Source organism: Arachis ipaensis, chromosome B1 (genome assembly GCF_059453495.1).
Source record: "Arachis ipaensis isolate K30076 ecotype BB chromosome B1, ASM5945349v1, whole genome shotgun sequence".
Classification (NCBI taxonomy): Eukaryota; Viridiplantae; Streptophyta; class Magnoliopsida; order Fabales; family Fabaceae; genus Arachis; species Arachis ipaensis.
Genome location: NC_142436.1, coordinates 113,958,631 through 113,969,636, shown reverse-complemented (window position 1 = coordinate 113,969,636; position 11,006 = coordinate 113,958,631).

Here is an 11,006-nt window from a genome sequence, read left to right as displayed (position 1 = left end):
CTGGGATTTCAGGTATTTTCTGGCTGAAATTGAGGGACTTGAGCAGAAATCAGATTCAGAGGTTGAAAAAGGACTGCTGATGCTGTTGGATTCTGACCTCCCTGCACTCAAAGTGGATTTTCTGGAGCTACAGAACTCGAAATGGCGCGCTTCCAATTGTGTTGGAAAGTAGACATCCAGGGCTTTCCAGAAATATATAATAGTCCATACTCTGGCCAAGAATTGATGACGTAAACTGGCGTTCAACGCCAGCCTTCTGCCCAAATCTGGCGTCCAGCGCCAGAAAAGGATCCAAAACCAGAGTTGAACGCCCAAACTGGCACAGAAACTGGCGTTCAACTCCACAAATGGCCTCTGCACGTGCAACACTCAGGCTCAGCCCAAACACACACCAAGTGGGCCCAGAAAGTGGATTTATGCATCAATTACTTACTCATGTAAACCCTAGTGACTAGTTTATTATAAATAGGACCTCTTACTATTGTATGAGGCATCTTTTGATCATCTTAGGATCTTAGGATCATCTTTGGATTACCTTATGATCCTTTGATCACGTTTTAGGGGGCTGGCCATCTCGGCCATGCCTGGACCTTCACTTATGTATTTTCATACGGTAGAGTTTCTACACTCCATAGATTAAGGTGTGGAGCTCTGCTGTTCCTCAAAGATTAATGCAAAGTACTACTGTTTTCTATTCAATTCTTCTTATTTCGCTTCTAAGATATCCATTCGCACCCAAGAACGTGATGAAGGTGATGATTATGTGTGACGCTCATCATCCTTCTCCCTTATGAACGCGTGCCTGACAAACACTTCTGTTCTACATGAAATAAGCTAGAATGAATATCTCTTAGATCTCCTAACCAGAATCTTCGTGGCGTAAGCTAGAATGATGGCGGCATTCAAGAGAATCCGGAAGGTCTAAACCTTGTCTGTGGTATTCCGAGTAGGATTCAATGATTGAATGACTGTGATGAGCTCCTAACTCGCGATTGCAGGGCGTTAGTGACAGACGCAAAAGGATAGTAAATCCTATTCCAGCATGATCGAGAACCCACATATGAATAGCCGTGCCGTGACAGGGTGCGTGAGCATATTATTCACTGAGAGGACAAGATGAAGCCATTGACAAGGGTGATGCCTCCAGACGATTAGCCGTGCCGTGACAGGGCATTGGATCATTTTCCCGTGAGATGACCGAAAGTAGCCATTGACAGTGGTGATGTATCACATAAAGCCAGCCATGGAAAGGAGTAAGACTGACTGGATGAAGATAGCAGGAAAGCAGAGGTTCAGAGGAACGAAAGCATCTCCATTCGCTTATCTGAAATTCCTACCAATGAATTACATAAGTGTCTCTATCCCTATTTTATTAATTAATATTCGAAAACACCATTATCACTTTATATCTGCCTGACTGAGATTTACAAGGTGACCATAGCTTGCTTCATACCAACAATCTCCGTGGGATTCGACCCTTACTCACGTAAGGTATTACTTGGACGACCCAGTGCACTTGCTGGTTAGTTGTATCGAAGTTGTGACAATTATGAATTAAGATCAAAGCACCAAGCTTTGGAGCCATTACCAGGGATTGTTCGAGCCTGGACATCACAATTTCGTGCACCAATCTTCTTCAACAATCTCCATCCCTTCCACTTGTTGTAAAACACACTCCATTTCCTTGTTCTCAAGTTGAGACTCTAAAATCTTCCTCACACTCTTCTCTTTGGTTGCTTCTCCACAATCATCCGTGGACATGTTTTGCTTGTGGCATGAATCTCATGAGTCCAACTTTTGACAGATGGTTTCTTAAAGTCGATCCATCGCTTTCTTGAGACGATCCTTTGGATCTTATTCCACTTCACTAACATAAGTAGGATCATATTGCTCTTGGATTGATGGACATGGATATTCTTCCATGGAGGGTTGTGATGGAAAGGAGAATTCGTCTTGTGGTTGAAAAGGAGGTTCATCAAAGCTTGGAGGTTGGAAGGTATTTTGGTTGTTGGTAGAAGATAGAGGTATACCGAATATAAGTTCTTGGAGGGCGGAGGTGAAACTGGTGAATGCGGTTTGGAGCTCTTCTTGCTCATGAGGAATGATACCAAGTGTATCATCCATAGGGGCTTGGTTAGAGGAGTAAAGATGTTGGAGTGGTGGTGGTTCCATGGGTGCTTGTTCGTAATTGTTATACGTGTGTGTATATGGAGGATATGGATTAGGATTGTGTGGAGGTGATTGATGAAAATAGGATGTGGATTGGGAATATGGTGGTTGGAATGATGGTGTTTGAGGACTATGTTGAGAGTATGGTGCATGGAATGATGGTGGTTGAGTGGCATAATCATGATAAGTACCATCATATCCATTGGAATGATATGCATTATAGGAGGGGTTGCAATTATAGTAGCTTGGTTAAGGAGGTTGCCATGGTGATTGCTCATATGGATGTGGCTCCCTTCTCAAGAATTCATCCCTCTCATAATGTGAGCCATCATTAAAGTTTCCATTACCTACAACATAGTCATGACCATATCCAAAACTACAAGGATGAGACTTCATATGGAAAAGAGGAAATCAAAACAAAAATATAAAAAAGGTAAAGAAAAAGTAAACTCCTAATTACTAGCAAGACCTAGAAATAACCAAAAAGAAAGATATTCACAATATAAACATATTCACAATAGCCAATAACATAACACCATTGCAATTTCCCGGCAACGGCGCCAAAATTTGATGTGCGATTTTATGTCGGTAAAGAATTTTCACAAAAATATCTCGTTGCAAGTATAGTTCTAAACCAACAAACAATCCTCAACCAAAGTTTAATTTGGTTGTCACAAGTACAAACCCCAATAAAAATAACTGAAGTATTCAAACCTCGGGTCGTCTCTCAAGGAATTTCAGGGAAGTGTTCTTGTTATTGGTTATGGATTGTATATTCTGGGGTTTTGAATAAGGGACATGAAAAATAAATTGCAAGAAAGTAAATGAAACTCAAATGATAAAAAGGTCTTGGCAAGGGTTGATGGTTAAGGATCTTTATCCTTGTCACTAACCACAACACGATAATTGCAAGGATCAATCCCATTAAGTCATCCTCTAACAAGTGAAGGAAAGTCGAATGAGCTTTATCAATCCTAATCCATAAGTCCTAGCCACCTCACTATTTAACTTAGTGAAAGCTAGAGTCAGTAGACACCAATCATCAATCACTTGGACATTAGCAACTCAAGTTCACCTAAGTTACCATCCCAAGTCAAGAACACAAAAATTCTACTCTAACATCCTTGCAAGCATTTTATCAAACAGTTGGAAGGTATAAAACGAAAATTGTAACACCCTAACTATCAAAACTCACGCTTCCGGCTGCGCGACTCTAATGGCATGGACTGCTGCGGCGGCGCGACGCGGTGAGCTTCCCTCCTCCTCTCCTCAGCCGAAACTCAGCCTCTCTCTCTCTGTTTTATTTTCATTGGAGGGGTTTGCATGTGTGTCTGCTGCTGTTTTGGGGGGAAGGGGATTTCGGTTGCTGGGATGAGAGGATTAGGGTTCCATTATTTTGAAAATTAGGGTTAGGGACAATTTGGTAATTTTAAATAAAATTAGAAATGATATAGCAATTGAAACCCAAATTAAATCCAATACTAATTGTATATAGAAAATACTATTTACTCATCAATTTTACAAATTATTTTCAATGGAATGTCCAAATCAAATAATTAGAAATAATATAATTAAATCCTTTATTTTCCAAAGTAGCAGTATTAATATTTAAAATATTAATTATTTAATCCAAATCATATAAAAATCCTTATTATTTCACAACTACCAACTTTATAATTTGAATATAGAAAATAATCCAGTAATTGTAAAATTAGATAATAATCTTAATTTATTTCAAATTCGATTAATCGAAACTTACTTTAATTTTATTCAATAAAGAATTTTTGAAATTAAAGCTACAAAAATACTGAATTTGAAATTAGCTCATGATAGCCTTTTTTTCAAAAGTTCTGGGTCTTACATTCTACCCACCTTATAAAAATTTTTGTCCTCGAAAATTGATACAAAACGAAAGAAATTTCACAACAGTTTACTCGTGATCACATTTGAGGAAGAAGCAAAAATATCTCAACATATAGACATATATACGGTTTTCAAATACTTGGGTTGTAGTATGCACAAGGATACAAAGGTAGGAGTGTGATTGTAAAGCAAACGTTATCGGATAGGCTCCATGCAAAAGATGACATGGTTCAAACATGCGATAGTAAGGCAAGGCCTCGAAGGCTATAGAACAGGATAGGGTTAAAATGACGTACTTAACATCCGCACACTAATCTCATATCAACCTCAAAGCTTCAACTTTCCAACTCTATCAAGCACTTTTCAATCCCCATATTCGATCATAAGCCTAACAACCGCAAACTCGTTCGCAAGGAACAAAACACCCACAACTCATAACGTTGCACACCTACCGCTTTAACTTCCGTATATACATATCACGTCTTAAAGAACTAACGCATCACGTTACTACATCTACAGATCACACGTGACATCAAAATAATCCTCGAGTCTACTCAGAAGAACACAAGATTTTAGAAAGGAGAGACACATGTCAAGGATGATACTCATAGATTTGAGAGAATGTATCCAATTCCAGATAAACAAGGATGCTCAAGCAATGAAGTTTGCTAGAAACAATTCAATTGACAACTTCAAAGACAACCCTTGGATCAAAGAAATTCAATAGGATCAATAAGAAGAAAACTAGCGCATTAGTTTGAACAAATTCAAGCTGAGTCGAAGAAGTATGAGGTTTACAGAAGAGAATATCTCAAACCTAAGATAAAGCTCACAGAACTCAAGAGCACGATTAAAAATACTTCCAAATACATCATTCATAAAAAGATCGAAAAACTTGCGAAAATATCACTTCACTGTCTGAAAGAGAAGTTAAGCAACAAACATCCTTCAAGAGAGTAACAAAAGCATAAACGTGGCTTTGCTTTAATTCAATTTCATGTTGAAGTAGATTATATAGAATGTTAAAAACAAAATGCACACAAGTTTGGCTAAGAGCTAAAATATCTCTTCAAATATGTTAGAAAGATAGTTAGGTGCACCACCTAACCAAAGGTGATCATAAAACTCGGAATAGAAATCAAAAGCTTGTTTAAAATTTCCCAAGGTCCATATTCAAACAAGCGTATATAAAAGTTTTAGCAAGGACGAAAGGGAAAGTTAAACTCTATTTAGAAAAGAAAATCCGAGGTAACATTTGCTTATAAATTTATAAAGGAAATAAGTGGTGCATTACAAATGGACAGGTTTTCGATAAATATGGAAGCTTCCCAAAACTTCATTTAAAATGGCGCATGCCAACTTTAAATCAACTTTATCAAAATTGAACAATGGTTTCAATTACAATTGGGCAATCGAAAAATAAATTTAGTTTAGAACTTCTTCAAAGAGAATTCAAAACTTCAAAAAGTCTTAAACAAGACTCCAAAAGTATACTTGAAATCACCATCTCAGAAGGATATTCAAGAAAATTAGGATGTACTTAAAAAGGAGTCAAGCCACACAAGAAAAGATCTTAAATCAAGATAGTTCAAACAAGATCCACTAGGCATGAGATATCAAACAAGCTTTCAATTGATCCAAAAGAATACAAAAGTCATAGGAAAGACAACTCAATCATTAGTAAGTTCTCAAGGATAAATCTTTAACTAAAAACTCTGGTAGAGACAATGAGAGGATAAATGATACACTATTTTGAAACGAATCAAACTGACTCATGAATGAGATTCACCAGAGAAGGGGAAACTGAGATTGTTTGTAGTGCTTACAAGAGATAGAAGAATAATTAAAACAGAATCAAGTATGACATTCATAGAGATAAAAAGCTTAATAAGGAACGAGTCTGCTCATAAGAAGAAAGCCATGAGTCCAACATTTTCAAAAGAACAACAATGGCATAAACAATGTAGTATGCTAGGCCAAACTCAAATCAAAATGAATTAAGTAAAGTTTATCAAACGAAACTCAACCGGATTGAAAGCGAAAAATCCTTTCTTTCCGAAATTTGGAAAAATGGCCAAATACATAATCAAATAAAGATGTGCATTGGAACTATAGTAAAATTACTAGAAAGTCAAATTGTATTTTAAGTAAGTGTAGTTTCATAAACCAGTAAAAACACAGGCGGGGTATTAGAAGTAAATAGTTGTTAAACTATATAAGAAATTTTCAAAGTTTCATATATAGATAAGTATATATCTAATCAACAGCAATTTTTATAAGAATCTCAAGATTGGCTATAATCACTGCCAAATAAGAGAAAAACTGAATCAAAATTTTCTCTAAGAATGGACTCAGAATCCGGAGTTAAAAAGGTACAGCGCATCAGGACAGTTTAAAGGTATATCAAAGCACACATGAATCAAGGAGAAGAATTTAAATAGAGAAAGATAGATACGACAAGGATGTCAAACAACCATATGCAATTAGAATCAACAAGAATGCATATGAAAAGAGGAATAGAGTTGAAACACCCAATTACTGTTCAAGAGGAGTAGCAAACAAGAACTTCAAGTCAGGATGAAAGAACAAGTCGACTCGAATAGAATTCAAGACACACAACTGAATAGCCTCGAGAAATAGTTTCCAACGTTCCCAAAATCCGCGATTCGCTTTACTCAGAACTCGTATATCATCTATGATAACCCATCAGTGCTTTCATATACATAATTCACTAGTATTAAGCTGGCCAAACTTAATATCAGGAATTGTGCAATGCAAGGCTAATGGCATTAATCAATAGATCGTCATGTGCATAAAGCTCTAATTCTTGTTATTCGGACAAGACCTATTACATGACAAATGCTCAGAGTATGCAACTGAAGCATAGTCAGTCCATTCCCCAAGCTCTACAGGAAAGACCGCTCTGATACCATAATGTAACACCCTAACTATCAAAGCTCACGCTTCCGGCTGTGCGACTCTGATGGCATGGACTGCTGCGGCGGCGCGACGCGGTGAGCTTCCCTCCTCCTCTCCTCAGCCGAAACTCAGCCTCTCTCTCCCTGTTTTGTTTCCATTGGAGGGGTTTGCATGTGTGTTTGCTGCTGTTTTGGGGGGAAGGGGATTTCGGTTGCTGGGATGAGAGGATTAGGGTTCCATTATTTTGAAAATTAGGGTTAGGGGCGATTCGGTAATTTCAAATAAAATTGGAAATGATATAGCAATTGAAACCCAAATTAAATCCAATACTAATTGTATATAGAAAATACTATTTACTCATCAATTTTACAAATTATTTTCAATGGAATGTCCAAATCAAATCATTAGAAATAATATAATTAAATCCTTTATTTTCCAAAGTAGCAGTATTAATATTTAAAATATTAATTATTTAATCTAAATTATATAAAAATCCTTATTATTTCACAATTACCAACTTTATAATTTGAATATAGAAAATAATCTAATAATTGTAAAATTAGATAATAATCTTAATTTATTTCAAATTCGATTAATCGAAACTTACTTTAATTTTCTTCAATAAAGAATTTCTGAAATTACAGCTACAAAAATACTGAATTTGAAATTAGCTCATGATAGCCCTTTTTCAAAAGTTCTGGGTCTTACAAAAACAAGATAAAATGACAACAAGAATAAAATCTAACAACTACCAATTGCAAGGAATTAACAACAACAATTCAATTAAACATAAAGAAACATAAAATGTAAATTGCATGAATAGGAATCAAAGAAACAAGAATGCATCAACAACAAAGTAAACAAATACAAGGAGTAAAATACTAAACTAGAAAAGTAAAGGTAAAGGAACAAGAAATTGTAAAGGAAAAGTAAATCAAGACATGAATTAAACCTAGATCTACAGAAATTAACCTAATCTACATCTAACCTAATTCTAGAGAGAAGAGAGAGCTTCTCTCTCTAGAATTCTAACCTAAAGCATGGTGAACTCAACTAATTGCTCCCCCCTTGACCCCTCTTGACTTCTGCATGTAATAGCCTCAAAAATGAGTTGGATTTGGGCCTGGGAAGCTCAGAAATCGCCCCCAGTGAATTGCCTTTATTGAGGTCACGTGCCTGCTGTGACGCGTACGCATGGGCCACACGTACGCGTCATCTGGCGTTTTCCTTCTCACGGGTATGCGTCATGTCACGTATACACGTCGCCTGGACGACCTCCTCTTCACGCGTGCGCGTCATGCCACGCATGCGCGTCGATCTGCGCACTCCAAATCCTTGTTTTTCTATGAATTCTCCACTTTGCATGCTTTTTCCTTCACTCCTTTGATCCATTCCTTGCCCTTTTCAATCCTGAATTCACTAACAAACACATCAATGCATCTAGTGGAATCAAAGGTGAATTAAAATTAACCAATTAAAGGCCTAAAAAGCACGTTTTCACACTTAAGCACAAATTTAGGGAGAATTACAAAACCATGCTATTTCATTGAATAAATATGAGATAAGTTGATAAAATCCTCTAAATTAAGCACAAGATAAACCCTAAAAATGGAGTTTGTCAGGGATGCCGCTAGACCTACAACTGCATTCACTTGATCTACGACTTCGAAGACATCATCTGAGGGAAGAATGAAAACACCTTATTTGACTAAGGAGTTAAAGAGTCTCAAGACTAAGCCAATGCTCCTTCCACGACTAAGACACAGATGCACCGGGCCACTAGGGGTTCTTTCATGAGAATTGATTTCCTCTCGGCCGACTAGTTGCATTAGTCAAACCTACATGCTACCGCTTTGCTTCCTCATAGAAGAAAAAAAGGAATAGCAAACAAATTAGATTAGGCAGTTAACGATTCCACTACTTGAACTGCTAATAGAAAGCTTGCACAAGGAAAGAGCTAGATGGACTAGGGAAATGTGGCAAAGGCTGCTTTATCAAGGAAGCGATAAAAGAAAGAAATCCTTGATGAGGGGTAAGACCGGGCCCTCGCTTCAATGAATATGCAGAGGGATAAGTTAGCCTATGGGGTTACCTGTGGGACTCTTAGAGGATTTCTACCCGGTGGGGCCAGTTACAGTAAGACACTACTTCGAATCCTTACGGGAAGAAGAGCTAGCGGAATGATTACCGAACCGACTGATATACGTAATACAAAGCAGGCAGAAAAGCTTAGACCGCTAAGGGAACTTTCTTATAGAGTGGGGAAAAAAGTCAACTTAATCCACTCCCTATACAAAAGAAATGAAAGAATGCGAAAAAGAGATCAAAGAGTAGTTAAATCATCTTAAAAGAGGTTAATGTTCCTGGCAAGAGGTCGCTTACCAAACAAGAAGAAGATCAATAAGGGTTCACCCAATGGAAACCCGTGCTACAAACCAACCAGAAGAATCCATTACAAGACTTCCAAGACTAGTCGAAAACCTATACTCACGCTTAGATGGGCATATGGAAAAAACTACCATACATACGTAATGGAGTACTTTTCAGACAACAATATTTTCCACTTTGACTGATAGCCCTAAAGGATTATACCATGACTCATACGATAACAAGGAGTATGATGTTTGAAAGGTTGGCTGATGTGATGGAATATTCTTTGGGAGCCCAAGAGAATGGAAAGATGAACATAAACAAAAGATGGGATGAATACACTACAGAGAGAGGTAGAAAGGCAAGCACTGCGCAGGACTTCTCTGATGCCTACACTTCCCCTTAGAAAAAGGGGGAGAGGATGATTGGTAGGTCCGCTTACAACAAAGCCACATACCTAATGGAATAAGTCAAGCTAGAAGGAAAGTAATTTTAGATGAGTCGTGAACCAAAAAGAATGAGCCGCTTTAATACCAAAAGGAAGAAATCAGCACTTGAGGCTATCGGTCCACGAATAATATTTTATTTCATCCCAAGCACCAACTGAAAAAATAGCAGATATTGGTACTACTGTTGCCAAACCCATAACATTGAAGGGTGGCGGTGATAAAGAGAGGTCATGCATTTACAAAATTTCTCATTGGTCTCGCAGCTTCCGATGGCAAAAACAATTGGGAATTTTACTTCTAATGTGGGTTCCCTTCTAGGATATTGAATGATAAAAATATTTCTAATTCTTCAATTTTATCTTTTTTTTTCATTCAATGAAAAAAAGGCATAAATGTGAGGATTTAGAAAAAGCCATTGAGAGAAAAAGTAAAGAGAGTTTGCTTAGAGAAAATTAAAAAATTATGTTAATCTCTTTTGCAATAATTTTCTATTTTATTTCTTGAATCTAAGAGGTTTTCTTACTAAGTTGAGTAGACACTTAGTGTTGAGAATTCAGGGAATGAATCTAGCCAAATCAAGCTTGGTTAGAAATTTGGTTTGTCTCGTATAAGATTAAGAAGAATTCTAGGGAATTATTGTTTGTAATATTTGAAAAGATAGTGAGAATTTTACTATTGTTGTGATGGAGATTGGACGTAAAGCACATTGCACAAGATGATTGAACCATAATACATGGTTGTGTACTTCTTTCTTCTATGTTCTATTTTTGTTATATTCGTTATGAGACAATATTAAATTATCTCCTGCATAATCCATATTGTAGACACAACAGAATATGTTTTTGGTTTTAAAGTTTAAAAAAGAAGCAAAAATAGGCCATAAATTCAACTCCCTTCTTTAAGTCATTGAAAACTTTCATTACGATATTTGAATATTAATTAGATTGACTATGATTGATATTGCTATTAATAATAAAATATTAGATATTTATTATTTGATTATTTTTTATTTGTTCATCATCTATAAATAAATGGTACATTGTATTTGTTTTGCTTAATTTTCGTTAGTCTCAATAAGTGTCGTCGACTCAAACTTGTATCAAGATCTCAATTTGGGGAGTAGATACGATTCCTCTTAAAAGAAGAAATTCGATTCAGAATTTACTCAGTGTATCAAAAATTACTTGTATAAAATATATGAAGTATTTGATATAACTTGTAAAAATAATGTGAATA